The sequence below is a fragment of the Triturus cristatus genome, chromosome 9, assembly GCF_964204655.1.
Source record: "Triturus cristatus chromosome 9, aTriCri1.1, whole genome shotgun sequence".
NCBI lineage: Eukaryota > Metazoa > Chordata > Amphibia > Caudata > Salamandridae > Triturus > Triturus cristatus.
The window spans coordinates 286,154,449-286,175,779 of record NC_140592.1 but is presented as its reverse complement, the minus strand read 5'-3'; the positions used below and the strand labels follow the sequence as shown (position 1 = coordinate 286,175,779).

General features: G+C 51.6%; 1 protein-coding gene and 1 long non-coding RNA gene across 3 annotated transcripts in view; one reads left to right on the top strand and one right to left on the bottom strand.

Moving 5' to 3' along the window:
• The window catches only part of LOC146797757 (leucine-rich repeat and fibronectin type III domain-containing protein 1-like protein), a 379,158-nt gene extending 375,977 nt beyond the window's left edge, over positions 1 to 3,181 (bottom strand). For both annotated transcript variants that reach the window (XR_014968526.1, XM_085624959.1), the window contains exon 1: positions 845 to 3,181. The gene's annotated coding sequence lies outside the window, so the exon portion shown is untranslated. The remainder of the gene's footprint in view (positions 1 to 844) is intronic.
• Positions 1 to 21,331, top strand: part of LOC146797756 (uncharacterized) — an 84,284-nt gene that overhangs the window by 47,498 nt on the left and 15,455 nt on the right. The window contains exon 3 of the long non-coding RNA XR_014968527.1: positions 4,377 to 4,502. This is a non-coding gene — a long non-coding RNA (uncharacterized LOC146797756). The remainder of the gene's footprint in view (positions 1 to 4,376; positions 4,503 to 21,331) is intronic.

The window sequence follows — 21,331 nt, the reverse complement described above, 5'->3', positions numbered from 1 at the left end:
AAGGGTGGCTTCGGTGCGTTCTTGAAATCTCTTTCTCGGTGTGCTGTGGTAGGGTGTCTCGAACACTGGGGATTCAAGACCACATTTGGGGAGCCGGATGCGTTAGTTCTCTTCAAACCTCTCCCTTGTGAACACTTAGTCTTCGTTTTACTCATCACTCGTCTCCCACCACTGGCTGTCTTACCCCCTCACACATTCTCTTCTTTCCTTGCTTCCTCCTATAGGCGCGCGACTTTCTCTCTCTCGCGCCCCTCCCCTGTTCCATCTGTGCTTCCCTGCCGCCTGTTCGCACCCCTCCCTCCGCATAGGCGCTCCCCTCTATCTTCGTCACTCTGAGCACATCACTATCATCTCTATGTGTCAGTCTCTCTCTACACCCCCCTCTTACTCTCTCCCCACCCTTTATTCTCTTTATACACCCATCTACTTCTCACGCTAACCCCTCGTAGGTTATTTCTTTATTGTACATGAGGTATTGTCTTAATCGTTTCCTCCATTCCTTTTAAAAAAATCGGGATGTTCCTTATGCTCCCCTCGTCTTTAATAGTTCTTAGTATCTCTCCTTTTTGTTTTCTCTCTCACGTTTTCTCTTTTTTTCACTCTACTTAAGATGCTCGCCACATTTCTTCCTTCTTGTAGTTCTCTTTTTGCATTCTTTTCCACCTGTCTCCTCTCCTCTCTATCCTTCTTGTATCCCTCCCTATTCTTCCCCGCGTCCACCTTGTTCCGTTTTCCCAGCCCCTCCACATCACCCCCCTCTCTCCCGCACAGACATCCTCACCTGCCGCTGCCCCGCCCCTCACAGATACACACAGCGACGACGCGACAGCGGAGCGGACGGTACCTGCCGCAGGACGTCCCGGATGTTGTCAGAGTTCACATTGCTGCGGGCCCGTCGGACTGCGTTGCATCAGACGCCACCATCCTCCTCGTCCAACCCTTGCCCCAGAGACCGGGCCAGGTGCTCACTGACAGGGACCCAGCAGCTCAGGCTTCCATCCTTGGCTCCGCGGGACATAACGCCTCGTCTCTTCCCGATGGAGCCCAGCCCTCCTCAGGCTCACACCTCATAGCGGCTCCGCTCTGGCGCCAAGCCCCGGTGCTCTGGAGGGCAAAGAGCCCGCCCTTTGCAAGGGACCCTTTCTGCGTCAGAACTCCTCATTTTCTGGGGTGCCAAGTCATCTCAGTGTGTTCCAGCGGGGTTCTTTGAGACGAAATCCATTTGTAGCCAAGAATGAATGAATGCACGAATAAAGAAAGACGTTTATTTAGAAGTGGGTCGCGTCTAGGTGCTACCTGGGACCACAGAATCAGATGGGTTTGTTTCAGTGCGGATCTCTCACCCTGCCCGCTCTCTATGGGGTCTTCCCCACACACCGCACCCGGCAGAGCTTGGAACATGCAAGTGGGAGGGGTTATGGCTGCATGGGGGACCGGGGACAGGCTCAGATAAACAGAGGCGACATCAAGGGTGGGAGGGAAAATGTGAATTAGGGAGGCGAGTGCAGAAACCCCAGGCAGGCACCAGAAGGGAGCAGGCTAGGGGGCTGTGGAGGCAGGTGTCGGTGGTAGGCAGAGGTGGGGTGTCCCAGAAGAGTACGATCTCAACAGCCCTAGACAGATAGAGGCGAGGAGGGCTCTGGAGAGAGTGCTGAAGGAGAGAACGCGTGTTTCCGCAGGCAGAGTGAGGGGCAGTGTTTTTTTTTTTTGGAGAGCTCAGCGGAGGAGAAAGAGAAAGCGAGTGAATGCCTGCGGGATTATGAGAAGCGCCAAGAGGAGCCCTGCGGGTCAGGGGGTGCTATATAAATGCCATCAGCCAATCAAGGATTTCTCTCATGAGACAAGGAGTGGCTCCATTCGGGCTGATAGAGCGTGGGGGACAAGGAGTGAGCCCAGCAAGGTCTAGAACGAATTTAGGGTACCGGCCGCGTTTGAGAGTCTAGTCGGGTACAATGAAGAATTTTAGCAAGGTGTAGTGGGAAGGTGTGAGGAACAAGGCGAGACTCCAGCTGTCAGGTACCGGCAGGTCTAGAAATAGAGAGGGGCAAGGGACTCGTGAGCTCCCCAAAGAGTGAGGGGGGAGCTGGGCCTCTGCTGGGGCGAGTAGCAGCCACGGAAGGCTAATTGTCGTGTTGGTGTAAAGGGCAAGGAGACACCAGGAAGGCCGAATGTGATGAATGCGGGCAAGGAGACTCCTGCCCACAAGAAGGGCGCGGGATGAGCCGAGTGATGGGCACGGAGGATCTGCAACACACTGGAGAGAGAGAGAGAGAGGCACGGGAGGTTCCACCTTGCCAGCCCCCTCTAGTCAGTCATTCACACTTGTAACCAGTGCAGGCTCCAGCGACGTTCCCTGAGGTAAATCCGAGGCTCTGGCGCGCGCGCAGGACCCCAGCTCATCTGGTCGTGTGTTATCAGGAAGCAGAGAGGTGCCGAGTCCGCACAAGCAGCGATCGTGGGTCAGACCAGGGCGCGGGCTCTGTTGGTAGCCCAGCCCGTCACGTGCAGGCAGAAACACAGCTGGCTGGATAGCTCAGTGGGATAACGCCCGCGCGAGAGATACCAGATGCTTAATCATCCACGGTTCCTGACATTTAATCTCGGTGGGGCAAACTCAGCTGTTACTCCTTCACAGGTCTCTAAAACAAGTTTTATTGAGTCTAGAGAAAATAACTCCAATTATTTTAAAGCATCAATTCATAATCTTGCTCGTTGCGCATGGTACATGAAAGGACCTTGTAGTAGGAGGAACTCGTAGGCGTTAATAAAACATGAACAGCAGGACAACGGTTTCTTGCTGCATCCATTCTACCCAGGTGAAGGTGGCACTACGAGGGTCTCCTGACAGGTGTGGGAATCCTTCTATCCTCTCGCAATCTGAAGCCAGAGCACCATCCACCTTAAAGCCCCCTTAGATCCTGGGGGCGGCGGGAAGCCCCCCACAGCCGCGAACAAGGATTCTGTACAAAGTCCAAATTCAATGAACGAGAGCGGGTTGCGGATTCCGGTGTATTTTCATCACATGGACTCCTTGGCAGCAGGACAGGCGTGCCAGCGTATCCTAGCGAGGGAGGGGAAGGTACGCTCTGGTGGGTGGGGACGAGTTTGGTGGCAGCCCCCCCCGCTGCCGCTGGCTCCTCGCCGAGCTCCCCTGCTCCGCTCCTGTACAGTTAGCAGCCTGGGTCAGACAGACAGGAGGAGGCTGCTGCGCTCAGGCGCCCGCTGCTGAGGGAGGAGGTGGGCGGGGCTGCTGCTCTCTGCGCATGCATATTCATGAGAGGCACAAGTATCAGCTGGCCCCACTCTTAAAGCTGCAGCTGAGATTGCCTTGCTCAGCAGCCTGGCACAGGGGGACAGCTCGGCCATGTTGTGGGTGGTCAACATCTAATGCGCCCAGTAACAGGGAATTCCTAGAGACCCGCACGCCGGTTTGTGGGCAAAAAAGGATCTCACGTCAGCCAAACCATCACGTTTACCTGTACCTGAACCTCCGCATATTCTCCAGTTTTAATCCGACTTCATCCCCATTTTGTACACTCATCTGTATTTTTGGTCTTTTTGAATTTTTTGTATGTTGACCCCTTATCTCCCCCTCGTGTCCAAATTAAAGTTAGAAGAGCGCAGTTTTCGGCCGGGGACGCAGCAGTACTACTGCAAAGGGCGTGGCCCCGCTTCACCTGTATTTCTCGCTGTCTATCCTGGCGGTTTAGCCCAAAAACACCTTTCATGCTGAGAATTGTAAGCGAACATCAACAACAGAAGCACTAGGGCTTTAAGTGGAAATGAAAACAGTGGGAGGTCTCTGAAAGGGGCGTGGCCTATGTAATTAAGGACATGGCTTAAACACACGAACTGCATTTCTGTGATTCCCATAGTGTGCCACAGGAGTGCTACTGTGGTTCCTCTCGGTGCTTCATTGCATCCTATAACACAACAACTGATATGCACCTGGAACCAGTCAGGACCTTTGGCTCGGTAAATTATTGTTAGTTGTTCAAGATATATGAATAGCAAGAATTATTTTGTTCTGAACAATATTGAAAATGTTTACATTCTCAAATTGTAAGGCTGTTAGAGAAACATTACTGAGTCCTGTGGAAGGGGTAGTTGCCCTCAGCCACTCTCTTTTAAGCATGCACGCCTTTCTGTTTTCTCCACATATCTTTCATCTGCATATCTTACATCTCACCTCTTTACTCTTTAACACCCTATTTTCACTCTCTCCTGAATGCACTTCCTCACATCTTTCGCTTCCTCACCCCAAACACACTAAGCACCCACTCACCTATAAGCACAGCCTCCTCTCCTTCACACACATTTGCACAGAATCACAACTGCGACTTGCATATATGACCCTTGCTGTGTACTTTTTGCAGAGAGTCCAAGGATTGAATGACCACATATTCCGAACACCTTTATGACCCACTGACAGGCACTGTGAGAAGCTACCTCCGTCCACGACTCCAAAGCTCGCAATCATTGCCCTTTATAAACACCTGGAGGTAAGTCGGATCAAAGTATGCACTATACAAGAGTAATATGCTACACGAAAAAAAACGTACAGAAACACAACATCTTGGAAATACTCTTAGGGAATACAGGATTAAGTAAAACAGGAAATATAAATAGGACCAAAATCACTGACATGGATTACTTTCAATTTTACATTCGTTGTTTAGAAGTAGATCAGTGTTTTTGCCTGTAAAGTTAAGGATATGAACATAGGATCCAGCTGGGACCAGTTTCAATGTAAATTTTTCATTACTAATGGGTTTCAGACCCAGATGGACCTGGCCCACTTAAAGGCCTGGGAAACACCAAAGTTGCAAGTTCCAAAACATGAGGAATTGTTGGATTAAAAAGTCCAAACTGTCATAAAAAAAATACAGGGCACAGTGGACAATCAGGCAGGTACAGGCAAATGTATGCTTTTTAATTTGTCTTCCCCTCTCAAAGCCTTAAAAATTATACAAAACAGAGCAGAACTTTAAGTGAAATGAAAGCAGTGTCTGTGGGGGGTCTCTAAAAGGGGCGTGGTCAGTGTAAGTACAGGTGTGCCTTAAGCACATTAAGTATATTTGTGGGATTTCCATATTGTGCCACTTAACCAGTATTTGTGTGCCTCACTGAGCTTTCTTTTTTGCATCCAGATATATAACACAGCAACTAGCATACACCTAAAACCAACCGCGACTTTTGTCTTTGTCAATGGTTGTCAACTGTTTAAGATAAACAAGAAACAGCAATGATTTTGTTATAAAAAATTAATATTGAAAATGTTTTCATTCTGAAAGAATGAGACTGAATTAAATATTACTGGGGCTGTGGAAGGGGTGGTGGTCTTCAAACTGTCTCAACCACTGCTGTTATGCTCACTTACAAACCTTTTCTTTCCACATATCTGCCATTTGCATATCATACACGTCATATGGTCAATCAATCAATCAGGGAATTGTGAAGCGCGCTACTCACCCGTAAGGGTCTCAAGATGCTGGGGGGGGAGGGGTGCAGCTCCAGATCAGCCAAAGAACCAGGTCTTGAGGCTCTTCCTGAAGGTGTGCAGAGTGGGGGAGCGTCTGATGTTGATCAGGAGCTCGTTCCAGGCCTTAGCCGTGATGTGGGAGAAGGCTCTTCCACCCGCTCTGGTTCAGCGGGTGCTTGAAGTTTCTGCGAGGTCGGCAGAGCGGAGGATTCTCCTGGGTACGTGGAAGGAGACTCTTTCATTGAGACATTTGGTACCGGTGTTATGGAGGGATTTATAGGTCGTCCCTTCTCATCACCCTCGTTACACTCTCGCCTTCATGTACTTTCTCTCATCTCTTTCAATTTGCCCCCACCCCAAACACACAAAGCATTCACTCACCTGTATGCACTCCATTTACTTCTACTTTCCCCTTGTCAATATTTTGTCAACAGTGTATCTCCTTTACATACATTGAACAAAATCACAATTGAAACTGTAATATGGTACTATTGCTCTGTGAGTTCTGCAGAGAGGCCAATGATTGGATGACCATGTACTCTGTACACTTTTTAGACCCTTTGACAGGTACTGTGAGAAGCTCACAACACCTTTAGCCTTCACTCCACTGCTCTCAATTGTGACCAGGTATAAACACCTGGAGGCGACTAAGTTAAAAGTATGCACTACACAAGAATAATATGTTACACAAAAAAGTAAAGAAACTCAACACTCTGGAAATAGCTAACACTCTTAGGGAATGCAAGATAATGTAAAACATGTGAAGTATAATCAGGAGTGAAATTGCCTCAATGTTTTTTTACATTCATTGTTAGAAATTGAATTGACCAGTGTTTTTGCCTGTAAAGTTATGGGCATGAATTTAGGGCCTAATGGACCCTATTCAATTTCCATATGTAATTCCCACACTGTCTGAGACTAGGAAGAACCCAGCTCAATGAAACCTTGAAACTGGGGACATTGTTCTAACTACATTTCTAAGGGTGAGCGGCAAACTCTGCTCCGCGGATGGGGTTAGTGGAGTTTTGCCACTCCGTGCTCTATTAATGGTGCAAAGTTTGGCAAAACTCGGACTCTGCCATGTAGCTGTGTTTTACCACCACCCACCCAAGTTCTGGCCTGGCTCGATCACGCTGTACGCTTCAAGCTTTTGCCGTTGCCAAGAAAACCAGGCGGCAGCGGAGGAAAACCACTCCCGGTCCCACCATGTCACATGACTCACGTCACCTCCGGTGCAGGTCTCAGGAGCTGCAGCTGGAAACAGAATGGAGCACAGCAGTGAGAAGAAAATGTGAGTGCTGCCGGCAGACACGTGACAGTGTCTCCTCCTGCAGCTGCCGCTGTCAGAGCCTGGACTCTCTGACCCGAAGGACCCTCTGGCGCATCGTCGATGGACAGAAACAGAACAGGTAAAGATACCGAGCCTACTGCTGCCTCCTCTGAGCCCCACACCGGAGCCTCCTAACAGATCCGGAATGGGCTAGCATCCTCCCCTCAGCAGTGCCTGCATCCCTGGGGCAGGAGACCCCACGGGACATACAGAAGCTGCCCACATTAGCGGCCCACTGCTACATTCATAGTACCCCCAGGGGCACCCCGCTGTCCCCCCTCCCCCAAATTAGGTTACCCAAAGACACACACGAGACAGTTGGTGTGGGTAACAATGCTGCAGGTTTATTAGATAATTCCAAGATATGTAATGGATGGGTTATCTTATGGGCGATCCAAGGGCAGGCAACCAACTGGGTCGCCTGCCCGCCTGATGAGCCGGGCAGCGCGGGAGCGATGCCCGCCGGTGCTGCCCTCCACGTGATTCTTTCTACGATCACGTGCCGTTGGTAATTCTACTCACGCCCCCCCCTCTCGGGGCGGAGCGTCGCATAGCAAGCCCCCGGTTGTTCAGGCCCACAACCGCCCGCAGGACTAGCGGGGCGCCGACACGGCTTCCGGGACCTCCCTTGAGGCTCCTCGGTTTTGGCTCAGGCACCCCCTATGGTGCCGCGCAGAGGTACCCTTTGTACCGGCCTGCTTCCAGATCGCCCTGTAACTCCGCCTGCAACGAAAAAGAAAACATTACAACGCTCAGAAACCCCCCCCCACCCACGCCTACGCTGGGTAAGCGGAAGGGAGGGAAAAGGCGAGGTGGGCGACAAAGAGGTCGCCAGTGAGGGTGGGGGAAGGCTAAATAGCCTCCCCCTCACACCTGGGCCAGGAAGTGACACGCATTGCGCGTCACTTCCGGCCCTGCCAACGGAGGGGGGGCTCCGGTCTGCGTCCCCGCCCCCCCCATTGGGAGGGGGTGGGGAGGGGTGACCGGTGCCCCGGGGCCACTAAGGCGCCGACCGCCGATTGGCCCCCTGCGGGGGCCGCGGTCAGCGGCATAGTACCCCCAGGGGCACCCCGCTGTCCCCCCTCCCCCAAATTAGGTTACCCAAAGACACACACGAGACAGTTGGTGTGGGTAACAATGCTGCAGGTTTATTACATAATTCCAAGATATGTAATGGATGGGTTATCTTACGGGCGATCCAAGGGCAGGCAACCAACTGGGTCGCCTGCCCGCCTGATGAGCCGGGCAGCGCGGGAGCGATGCCCGCCGGTGCTGCCCTCCAGGTGATTCTTTCTACGATCACGTGCCGTTGGTAATTCTACTCACGCCCCCCCTCTCGGGGCGGAGCGTCGCATAGCAAGCCCCCGGTTGTTCAGGCCCACAACCGCCCGCAGGACTAGCGGGGCGCCGACACGGCTTCCGGGACCTCCCTTGAGGCTCCTCGGTTTTGGCTCAGGCACCCCCTATGGTGCCGCGCAGAGGTACCCTTTGTATCGGCCTGCTTCCAGATCGCCCTGTAACTCCGCCACAGCCCTGGAGGCGGCTCACCGTCGCAGCCAGGGCCCCCCACCACCTGCTATAGTCTTACCTGCAACCTCTCCTATCTAGGGCTTCCTGCAACTAGCTGGAAGGTAACCATCCTAGCAGAAAGAAGAGTTTGCAATTCTGCCACCTCAAGACAGTGTGACAGCGCTAGCAGGACTCAAACCCTGTGAGATCCCTTATATCCACAGGCCCAAGACTTACCAGTGAGCTATAGCTCCTGACGTTGTAGATGGCCCCATCTATGCCCCCAAGGCCTGGGGAGATATGCCAATAACTATTTCGCCCCACATGCGGGCATGTTACCCTCTTCACAATTCTGGGCCTGCCCTCTTTGGCTATGAAGGCGAGAAGGGTTTTTACTTAACCTTTGGCCAGTCCTCTGATTGCTAAACCTGGAGCACCGGAGTGCTCCTGGCTGCCAGCGCGTGACCATGGTCAAGGGGCGACTCTCGCCCCTGCCCACCATCCTCTATTCCTTATGGGATTTATGCCCCTACAGATCCCTCAGTGATGTAACCCCCTAGGTATACCAGCTTCAGGAATCTGTCTGGCTCAAGCCTTGCGCGCTGTCAATAACGTTCAAGCATTGAGGATTGACTAAGTCCTACTTCGCCCATCCCATCATGCTCCTCAGTAGGAGGGTGGCTGGGGGGTGCCCCCCCACAAACCCAGAGCATCCCCAGCAGTGCCAAATTCCTGCTCCGTTGAAGTAGAGATTTTAGTGCACCCTGGGCGTGACAAATGTACTATTAACTTAATGCCCCCTGTGTTAGCCCCGCTGACACCCCAGTTATAGGGACAGCAGCACCCTATGTTGGCTGGCAGCGCCCCTAGTGCGGTAAACATGTCCGTAAACCCGGATCCCAGTCCCCCGCAGCTGCAGGAGGCACCCAGTGAATCCGGTGGGGGATACCCCCAACCGCAGTGGTCCTCTAGGCATCCATAAAAGGCCCTATTTTACCTGGGCCTATCATAAATGATGGTGGTTTCACCCAGCTGTAAGGCCAGAGGCCCGCCTGTGGTGCCAATTTACTTGTTTTGCTACTCGGCCCCTTTATGGGTAGGCCCCGGAATTAGGGCAACGCGCACGCTCCCAGGGCACGGAGCTGCTGGAGAGCAGATGCGCCTGTTACCCACACGCTGATACTTTATCTGTTGCTGACAACAACCGGGCACGGGGGTGAGATCATACGGCGATATTCACTGATCTACCCAGCGTCACAAACCCAGCGCGAACTCGATCCGAAGGTATTGGCGCGTAGTTCCTGAGCACCGTATTTACATACATAATCGGGCACGGGGAGATTAAGTGATCTGCCCAGCGTCACAGCGCGACTCGCCCGACGGTATATGGAGCGCACACCGTACACCCCGTAACTACATACATATTCGGGCATGGAGTGGGATCATGAGGAGTGGGATCATGAGCCGCCAAAACTCACGACCCTCGGGGTCCCAGGTAGACCAGGCCCAGCAGCAGGCATGCATATCTGGGCATGGAGTGATCAGTGATTTGCCCAGCGTCACAACCACAGCGCGAACTTGATCCGAAGGTAATGGCGCGCAGTTCGTGAGCACCGTATATACATGCATCATCGGGCACGTGGATATTAAATTATCTGCCCGTTTTTCTTTTTGGCACCCCGCTTCTGCATTATAGGAAGCCAGCCGATACATGTTGCATATTTATCTAGCGTGCTCTCGACCCGAAGGTATTGGAGCAAAATCTTGTGCCCAATGCCTGCGCTTGTATCAAGTGTCTGCCTTACCGGAAGCCAGCAGATACATGTGTCCTATTTGTATAGCGCGAGCTCGACCCGAAGGTATTGGAGCGCTTTACATGAGCACATTATTTACATTACACACTTTAGCACGAGGGGGCTTACAAAATTCGTACCAATTATCCATTGAGGTGCGGGGTTCAGTAATGCCCGCAATCGCATAATGCGAACGCGACCTCAAGGGGCGGAAACTCACTTCCCTAAACCCGCGTCCAGCTCGCAGTCGTCGGACTACCCCACCTCTGCAGGTCCCCCCGCCTACCGCACGCAGCCCACTGCATGCCCCTCCCGCCCTCAACGGCAGCATAGCCGACGGGAGGGGGGGGCGATAACCTTATCCAGGGAGCACCACGAGGTTGCACCGCCCACGATCCGCGGGGACCCCGGCAGCTCCCAGCCTTGCAGTGCTGGTGTATTAGGGCCGTGAACTGACGCTACTCTCCTAACGGCTCCCCCGGCGCAGGGTGTGCGGCTTCTTTGCCGTTGCCCCCCTATTCATTGACTTTGTTCGCGAGGGCCGTCGCCATCGAGAAGTGTGCCCCGCGGGCGAAAGGCCGACAGACACCCGATCGATACAGTGTGTAATGAGCGCTCTACCCTACACTGAATCACGCTGCGGTGACGCATCGGCAGGGGATGGTTTAGATCTTGCCCGCGAAACCCCCTGAACCCTAGTTCGATGCGGCCGCCAACCTCTATCTCGCTGCGGCCGATGCATGGGCAAGAGGAGGTCTGAAAGGCATTGAAGCGCTTTAACTAGTACAGTGTTAACATTACGCATTCCCTCCTTCTGTGGCAGCGCTTCCATTGCCCCGGACCACACGCCCCACCGCATGCCCCCCGCGGCCGCGCACCCAAGGGGGGGGGCGCGAATGCCTTCCCCCTAAAACAAGCATGAGGAGGCCACACGGGGCTCGGAATTGCCTTTGCACTTGCTAAAGAAAGTGCATCTTGCTTGCGTGACTCGCCCGAAGGTGTTGGAGCGTCATACATAAGCCCCGTATTTACATAAATATTCAGGCACGGTGGATTATAGATTTGCCGAGAGTCACAGCGCGACTCCAGCTTTAATGATATGCCCCGAGACCCAGCGTGACACGCCCTCAAAGGTATTGGAGCGCCGAACAAGAGCCCATATCTATCTACACGTCCGTGAACTCGACGTTAAGCGCGCAGTTCCGCAGCACCGTATTTACATACATCGGGCATGGGGAGATCTAGTGATCTGCCCAGAGTTACACGCGACTCGCCCGAAGATTTTGAGGCGCCGTACATGAGCCCATATCTATCCACACATTCGTGCACTCGACGTTAAGTGCCCATATTCACCGCGCAACTCGACCCGAAGGCATTGGAGCGCAGTCTATGGGCACCGTATTTACACACATATCCAGGCACGGGGCAGATTAAGTGATTTTCCAGAGTGCAGTACATAGCGAACTCGGGATTTAATAGCTTAGACCCGGGTCACGGCGCGACTCTCCCGAAGGTATTGGACCGCAGTACACAGAGAATGGCAGCCCTCTCTATTCGCCGCCAGCTATTGACCTTGCCCCCCCTCCGCCCGTGACAATCCGTGCCACCGGGCCCCGCACCAGCAACCCCCACTTTGACCCAACTCGAGGCGGAGGGGGCGATTAATTTGCCAGGATCACGCGGCGCGGGGATACTAAATGACTAGCCGCAGGGTGGGTGGGCGGCTTCGAAGCCAACCTCACCCAAGGGTTTACCTGCCCGCAAAATGTTGGGGTGCGGGCATCGATCCCGCTACTTTTAGCACCCCATCAGGAGCTCAACCAATCGGGGCTACGTCCCTTGCTACACTGATAAATTCGGCCGGCGGACCGCGTCACTGCCCTTTAAAGTCGCCACCCTCGCCCTAATCTTGCGCCCCCTCCGCCCGTGGCCCACCGCGCTACAGGGCCCTGTCGATCTGGTACTGCCCAGGGACAGGGCCGGGGCGGAGTGGGTGCTGCAAGACTCACCGCAATCTGGAGACCCGGCGACGACCGATCGAAAAGATGGGAGCTGCACCTCTTTGCAAGGTTGTGAAGATTGTTGCCTATTTATAGCGCGAACTCGACCCAAATGTATTGGAGCCCTTTACACCAGCGCCATATTTACATTACGCATCCCGGCATGGGGAACTTAAATGATTTGGCCGGAAACACCGGATGTTGACGCGACCTGAGATGATTGAACCCTGGTCACCAGCACCAAAATCGGCAGTCCATCCAAGGCCCATCCCTCCGTCTTTCTACCTGACCTGCTCGTTCAAATCCCATGCTAACTGCACTTCCAAACCAATGAAATCGCCATTGTACGGTAGGTGCACCCATTTGAAAAGGCTGGAAAATTCGCTGCAAATTTATATAGCGCAAGCTCGACCCGACGGTATTGGAGCGCTATACACGCGCACCGGATTAACAATACGCCTTCCGTAGGGGGTGAGGGTGGTAGCAGTGTGTATTGACTCCATTCCACCTCTTATGCACGGTCATGTATGCCAGGGTCTGACCAGCGCCTGCTGACCCGCACGAACAGCTACCTGGCGTGGTGGGGCAAGATCACGTGAAACCCATCGCGGCGTGATGGGATTGATGTACCTCGAATCAGTCTCAAACCTTAACCAGGCGCGCAATTTGTCTTCCGCACATTTGGCGGCACAGCAGCCTACGGTCCACATCTTCCATGCCCCACCCGGACCCACACGACTCAGTCAATAATTTCAATCATTAGGCCAGGATCACAGGGAGTTGGCGCCGCCACTAGGCTAGCAGCCTGCGATACCACGCCTTTATCGGCAACGCGGCCGACGGACAACCTCAGATGGGGGGATACCCTTTACATCTAGGCCGCAACCACGCGGATGGCACCGCCCGCGACCCCCGGCAGTCCCGTTTACCAATCTCCCTGCATAATTATATAGCGCAAGCTCGACCCGAAGGTATTGGAGCGCTTTACATGAGTGCCGTATTTCCCTTACACATCTAGGCACTGGGCGCTTCGTCCACAATTACAAGATCGAGTGTATTGGAGCAAAACCTACGAACCGTGCATGCACTGGTGTCATGGATCTTCGTATATAGGCAGCACGATTACCTGTTGGACCCAGGCCGCCCCGATACAATCTCGTTGCATAATTATATATAGCGCGCGATCGATCCAAAGGTATTGGAGCGCTTTACATGAGTGCCCTATTTACGTTATACATCCAGGTACTGGGCACGCTGCCTACCACTGGGCCCAGCCTCGAGCCCACCACCCGATCGGGACCCACAAGCAGGTTCCCACCGTGGCAGCCGAGCGGGCTAGCTAGCCCGGGCACCTTACTGCCCCTAAAGTTTCAAGTTTTCAATAAGCCGTAATCACGCCACAGTTAGACCGCACTGGCTACGATACAGCCACTGCAAAGCTGGCAAGTCGCCTGTTGGCCTTCCAGAGGCCGGTCAAAGGTATTGGAAGTGCCCACCACACCTGGTATTCCCGGGCGGTCTCCCATCCAAGAACTAACCAGGCCCGACCCTGCTTAGCTTCAGAGATTGGACGAGATCGGGTGCGCTCAGGTAGCGCCAGCCTGAGTACCGTGCCTGCATTTGCAAAAGGGGGGGGTGACCAGGACATCGACGGCATTCCGTCGGATCCACAGGATCTTTCATTCTGCAGCGGACCACCGCGGAGCCGTTTGATAGATAGCTTTGGCAAACTTTTAACAGGCTCAGTGGCCGAGGAACAAGCAGCGCTGAAACCCGAGATATGGGCACCTGAAGCAACAAGACGTTGCAATTAACAAAAGCGAACCTTACTAAAAGGACGGGGAGCGATGGCTGTGCAGGGTGCGGTTATGAACCCCCATTTCATCCCCTTCTGCTTCCCCGGCTCTCCGACGGACTACGAGTTAGAGAATGCTTACAGCGCCGGAGCGCATGTGGGGCGCTGGGATATCGTTTCGAGTTCCAGCGATCTATGGGATCGGGACATAATTCAAAATAGCTGGCCCCCATGGCGCGGGTCCCCCCCGCAGCCTGGACGGATTTGCTGGTCATTTCAGCTCCCTGTGCCAGAATGCGCCCTTGACCGGCGCAGGATAAAACGAGTCTTGAAGCGTCAGACTGCAGAGTTCCCGTCAGCGTAGCCTTGGGGGGGGAGGGGGGGGAGCATTTACACTGACAGAAAGCGGCCGGCCAGCCGCTCCCATATACCCTCACTTGCGCAAGGTCCGCCATTATTGGCAAACACGCCCCCAGGGGACGAAAGGCCGGCAGACGCACGGTTACACGATTCAATTAGTGTGTCCCTGACCGGACCTTAGTGAAACGCAAGGGAAGCATGTCGGCGCTTTATGTAGGACCAGCTGCCATACAGCCGGGCACATTCACCTTTGTTAGGCACGGGGAGATCAGTCGACGGCATTCCCTGCTGTGCTGGCTCTCATTGCGTTGCAACCAGTACGCCCCATATCGTCCCATAAGAGTGAGACTCGACCACCGTGGTGCCCATTTGCTTGCCGGCCTCTCTACTAAGACAGCAAGCCACCGTGGCTGTGGAATGGATTTGCCCAGCATCACAGAACGCCCAGCGTGATTGCCGAGCCTCGAACCGCCACCTCGACCTTGCCGCTCCCCCCTCGAACCACACCATAAATTTTGCGCCCTTTCCCGCGCACCGCCAGGGCCTCCGCAATCACGCCACGTCCCTGACTAAGCGTCCATCGAGCCACCATGGCCGCACTTGGGCCCCCCCCACCCGTGGCCAACCGAGCCACAGGGCCCCGTCGACCTGGTACTGCCCAGGGACGGGGACGGGCGGGAAGGGTAGAGCAAGACTCACCGTTGTTCGTGAAAACGAATGATGGTGGTAGGGCCGAGATCGCAGCGACGAGGACGACGACCGAAAGAGACTCCGACCGATCAAAAGGCGAGGTGGGCGACAAAGAGGTCGCCAGTGAGGGTGGGGGAAGGCTAAATAGCCTCCCCCTCACACCTGGGCCAGGAAGTGACACGCATTGCGCGTCACTTCCGGCCCTGCCAACGGAGGGGGGGCTCCGGTCTGCGTCCCTGCCCCCCCCATTGGGAGGGGGTGGGGAGGGGTGACCGGTGCCCCGGGGCCACTAAGGCGCCGACCGCCGATTGGCCCCCTGCGGGGGCCGCGGTCAGCGGCAGATTTCCCAGTGTCTCTGGATTAGCAGTTTCCTCTGTCCTAGCTATTGGTATCCTTACCACCCTTATGCAGTACATGCTACAGGAGGAGCCGGTTACTCCTCCCGCTAGCAGAGCTCAGTATAGCGCTGTGGAGTTTTTTTTCCACTTCGCAGAGTTCCTCGTAGCTCGGCTATGCAGACTCCATCCAGGCCTATTCATTTCATGCTATGTTTCCATTTATACAAGCTCATTTGTCAGTAGTCATCACAGTTTAAAAGTAGCGTTGGATGAGGCAACACATTAGCAGGGAGAGCAGAGACAAGGCAGGTGGTAGGAGGGAATGGGATGGCAAAGAATCCCTGATATGACGGGCAGCGCTGGCCACGTCATAGTGCTTTTCTTCCTTATGGCTGTTGGGGTGTGGAATAAGCAAGAGGGGGGTGAGAGTGGACTAAGCAACACTCTCACAAGTGGCAGGGGTTGAGAGGAGCACATGCAGTAGGTGGGATGGGAATAAGTAGCACAGCCGGGGGAGTGGGGGATTGGGAAGGAAACAAGCAATATGGATGAAAGTGGTAGGGGGGAAACAATATGGACAGGGGGTGGGAGAGAAATAAGCAACATAGACCAGGGGAGGGTCAGGGGAAGAATGGAATAAGCAATTTGGCTGTGGGGGGTTGGAATGGGAAGTAGCAACATGAAGAGGGTGCGGAAGAAGTGAGAGGGGAAGAAGAAACAAGGCCGGCAGTAAAAGGAGAAAGAAAATAAAGAAAAAAACAGTACTTCAAACTGCCCCAGCAGTGAAAGGATTCTAATCTAGATGAAGCAATCAGTACTTGGTCCATGCTACAGCCAAAAGAAGAGGAAGTGAAGCTGGTTCAATCTCCCAAATTAGAAGGCAGCAAATGAGAGTGACAGTGAAGTCCATGAATCATAAGCAAGGGGTGGGCTCCAAGCCCCTTGTTCAGCACAATATCGTATGCAAGTGAGAGCTCTCGAGCATGCTCTCCAGGTGAGAGCTAAAAATGAGACATGGTGAAAAAAATATTTTCCTAAGATCAAACAATTCTGTCAAGCAGGGAACCCTAGACCGATCCCAGGTTTTTAGGTTTAACATTGTGGATTGAGCCACGAGATGGGTACCTCTTTCTCTCTCCTGTTTTACATCAAACATTAATACATTGTCTTTACATTTTGGCACATGAGGTTAGAGCGTGGGAGACAGGCAGAAAATGCATGAATGCATGAAAGCTGGTCTAATTTGGGCTCAAGGGTCTAAGAGGACCTTGAGCTGAGCCAGAGCTAGAGCCAGGTCTCTGATTCGACCTTGTCTCATGCCTTCCTTGAGTCCCCCACCTCTCTTTAAATGGAGCAGTTTTGTTTGGGGTTTCATAGTTCTATGACTCACAAGCCCGTTCTCCATTGCGCAAGAGTCTGTGGCTATTTAAAAAAGCTGATTGGAACCTTCCCACACTCACAGATACACATTTTATAAGGTAGGAGGAAGCAAGAATGTATAGGGGCAGGTTCTCAGTCCAAGATGGAGCACAGGTGGCCACCATTCTTTTAGATCAGAGATACGTAGAGTCCAATGATGCCCGCCATTCGCTCTACCAGGCACACAACGGAGCACACACCCATGATCACACAAACATGTACACAAAGAAATCGATGCAGCGCCTGTTTGAAGACCGAAGATCCGACGCAGCCTGAGTCTAGCACACTGTGTCTACGATGTCCGGGACCACTGAACGCTAAAAACTCCTATTACCCTAGAGACGACTTATTCATGAACCATAAAAATGTCTTATTACCCATCGAATATACCCATCCCTGAACCCTAAATACCCCTTTCAACCCTTAAAGAAGAACACAGGCCAGCTGGTACACGGAACATCTCAGAATGACCAAAAGACACTGCAAACAACTAGAACGGAGTTGGAGAACAGGTCAGGCAAAAGTGGAAAGAGACATGTTCAAATCCACCCTGAGACGGTCCCACCAGCAAATCCGGTACACCAAAGGAAAGGCTCTAGCTGAATATAACACCTCCATCTCCAAAAGCAGTAAACACATCTTTGCCACTGTCAAGGATTTCAAGAGGTCTGCAACAGCTGTTAGCAACATCAGCCCAACCCCAAAAATGTGCGATGACCTCTCAGTCTTTTTCTGCAGCAAGCTCGCTACCATGTACAGCAATTTCACTCTACAACCTATGGACCCCTTGAACATTACCAGAAATCAGACAGACTACCCCTATACACTACCCATCCCTGAACCCTAAAAACTCTTTATTGACCCTACGCACTACCCATTCCTAAACCCTAAAATCTCCTTGCTACCCCTTTGCAGTACCCATTCCTAAACCTTTCCTATTGAAGCAGGACCACAACTGGTTTGAATATGCCGGTCTCTATCTAGAGTGACATAGTGGCGAAAAACAATGTTCTGGAATGGCGCCCAAGCAGTGGCTGAGATGAATTCAAACATTCCTCCCATCACTGTTGTTTGAAGCAGAAGCCAAAAGTCTTTAGATTTTGACTTTTGATGCTGAAGCCAAAACAATTATAAAGTATATGCAGAGATCATTTGTTGATTCTCAGTGATGTAAGCCTGCATCACTCCATCTCTCACATTCGGTTACTTGCCTCAGTGGGAACCTGCAGTACCAATTTTCCTGCCGGAGAGGAGAGGGGCATGTACGATTGTAATCTTCACAATAGGCCTGGGGTAGAGCCTCATTGGCTGAGGTCATTTCAACCAAATCCAGAACTGTGTAACCATCTCTGAGGTTCTAATGGTTGCAAAGATGTTGCTGTTTGACGCCAGTGTCAGACTTGTATCCTAAATCATCAGTTCAATTTTCTCAATTGTTGATCTGGTGGATCCAGACAGTGTCACATATTCCTTGGATGCCGCATGAACTGAAAAGCCTGACCATAACCAGGTATTTTTAAGAGACCCACTCCTGAATTTTGGTTCACCCACAGGATACTCTGTGGGTGCTAACCCAAATGTAGCACGTGTAGTCTGCTTTTATGAGCATTCACCACCAACCCAGTCAGAAGACTAAGTGGTCTCTCCTGAGCTGTCAAGTATCACAAACACTGACCATAAAAAAACTGGTAAACCTGGAACACCAGACATCATGACTTTTAGGAAGAGTCGCCTGGCATCCTGCATCTCTCTTGCTGCCTGTAAAATATTTATTTAAAATATTTATTTGGTAGGTTGGTTTTAGGGTGGCACAGTGAGTCACCATCTCCCTGTCATTTCTGACAGATTATCTGACACTTGGGCTCAATCCCATTGCATTGTTTCTTCTTGCATCTAGGGTGACTTAGAAAGTAAGGCAGATGCATTACAACAGACATGAGATAATTTTTTTCCAATTGACCAGCACTGGGACACAGGAGGAACCAAGACTCAGTTGATAACTGAGAATCTTCCCCTTACGATAGCGATGTCCAATGGCCTTAGTATTATTTGTAATATGGTGTTTTACTGATTAATAGGTTAGGGTGATAGCTTCCCTCCAGAATATGTAATGACCTTTTGTGTTCCTTATTTTAAATGCACAGGTGCATTTCCAAAATTTCATTAAAATATCCATTTTGTATTTTTTTTAGCCCTGGCTGGACCTTAGGTTTACTGTATTTATTTATTGGTGCCATACAATGTCTGATGTCTAAGCCCTATTCTACCTCTTGGATTAGCTTGATGGCTTGTTCTGCCTATCCGTAGAGAGCTAAGTGGGCAAGGGAGTAACTCAATCAACCAATTTGAATGCATTAATGTAAAGGACCAAGGCTGCCACTGTTAATTGACAGTATCCAATTGATCGTGCCCAAGAACCACTCATGGCCACAAGTCCAGGAGAAAAGGCCCCGCTCTTGGCCATATTGATGAATTCTGTTAATTCCTGCTTCAAAGTTCATAGCAGTTAATGACTAGTCATACAGCAGTCATACTTTAGGTTTCTAGCTGATTTGCAGCACAGAGTTCACAAGATTCAACTTTGATACTCCTGCAAAGAGTGGTTATCACCGATCAGAAATAAAAAGTTACCAAACAAAAATGGTGAACTTTTCTGAAACTGTAGAGAATAAAATGTACCATCCAGAGAAAAATGCAGGAACCAGGTCTAGCCAGCCCTTCTTTCCCCTGTGAGCTTTTACCAACTACTCCAAGACCCTCATTACAAGGCCATGGAAACCTTCGAACTGTGCCCGCAGCACTGCCCGCTGGTGAGAAAACAGCTCTGGAAAGCACCAAAAGGAAGAAACGAGGGTGAGAAATGGCTGCCCGTTATCCAACTACATGCATCATCATGAGTCTGCCTACCTATGAGGCTCGTCTTGCTTAAATAACTTTTTAAAAAATTTCCTATAGGATAACATTGGTTTCCATATTTTCCTTCTTTGAAGTCTACTTTCACTGTATGAAATAGTTAGATTTACTTTCTCTCCAGTTTCCCTTCATTAGTTCTCTTTGAACTTTCTTACACCATTTTCTCATACCCAACACTATCCGCCACATATCATGCACCCCCATCAAACCAAATATGAACCCTGCATGCCATGAGCCATTAGATAATGATTGTGCTTTGGAGTTCTCAGATCTGCTGGGACCACGCTGAAACCATGCTGCTGTCTGCATATGGTGGAGATCGGCATCATTTCAAAATTTTACAGTACACCATTTATTGTAATTACGTGCTTATTCACGTTAAAACTGCGAACGCATAGGAAAAACAGAACACATTTGCCTGTTCGCTGTGCTTTTGTTTCAATGTGTCTTTGCACACAATAACAGAATTGCATTTTCCATAATTATGCACACGGTTTCCATAATTATTCACAAGGTTTCCATAATTATGCACAAGGTTTCCATATTTTTGCATTATTACACACATTCACACTTCCCTGATTATAATACCTTATTTTAGATATACTATCTTGTTTAGCATTTTAACACAATTCCGCTGTTCTGAAGTGCTGTGAATGACAGATACTACTATAACCTTATGTAATGATGTTCAATTTACAGACCTCAGAAGCATGGATTCCTTACCGAGATTTAAACCCATGGGCCCAGATTTATCAAGATTCCTGCAAACCGCAAGGAAACCTGTAGCATTGCGTTGTGTGAATGGAAAAAATACTTTCAGCGCCCTATTTACTATACATTGCACACTAGTGATGTCATTGGACATGCTTCCTCAAAAAATGTGCTAGTTGAGTGATGATAAACACAATTAGCATTGGCCACATCACGCTTAAGCGTGTGAGTGATGCCTTGAGTCAGTCAGTCAACTCAAGGAACACCCTCAGTACAAATATCTCACTGCAGACAACACCTCAGGGGCAATTTACGTTGTTTATGTACATGTGCAGAAATTACACCTATTATGTAAGGAAATACCACATGATTTAGAGCCTGTTTATGAGTTCAGTGGTCCATCGGACCGCCAAACCTGTGGTGGAGGTGTGGTGGCGGTCGGGGACCGCCGCACCAGTGGTCCGACTGCTGTATTACAACTATGGCGCAGTCATACCTCCACGGCACCACCAGGGAACAACGGTCCCTGGCAATGGCATGGTGGTGCAAGGCTGCAACATGCTGGGCAGGGCTGCTGCTGCCCTTCCAAGCATATTACGAGTTTCCTCACTGACAGCGGTCTCATGGCGGTGTTCATGCCATGAAACTGCTGGCCATGAGGAAACTAAGGGGGCCCTGCCCCCTGGTGCCTCATGCCATGGGAATGCATGCAAGGGGGGCACATGGTGTTCCCCCCTTTCTGCATGCATGGGCAGTTCCTACCTGCGATGGACTTAACAGTCCATGCCGTGTACTAGGAACTTGCTTTGGCATTCCCATGGTGGCCATGGGAACACCAAAGTACCATCCGCCAGAGAAGGAGAAAACTCCTAATCTGGCAGGCAGTTGACTTTGACAATGTGGGAGCGGGGCAGTGGCATGCCGCCCTACTCCCGCACCACCAAAGTCGTAACTAGCCCCTACGTTTTTGCTTATTGTTTGCACCTGTTTT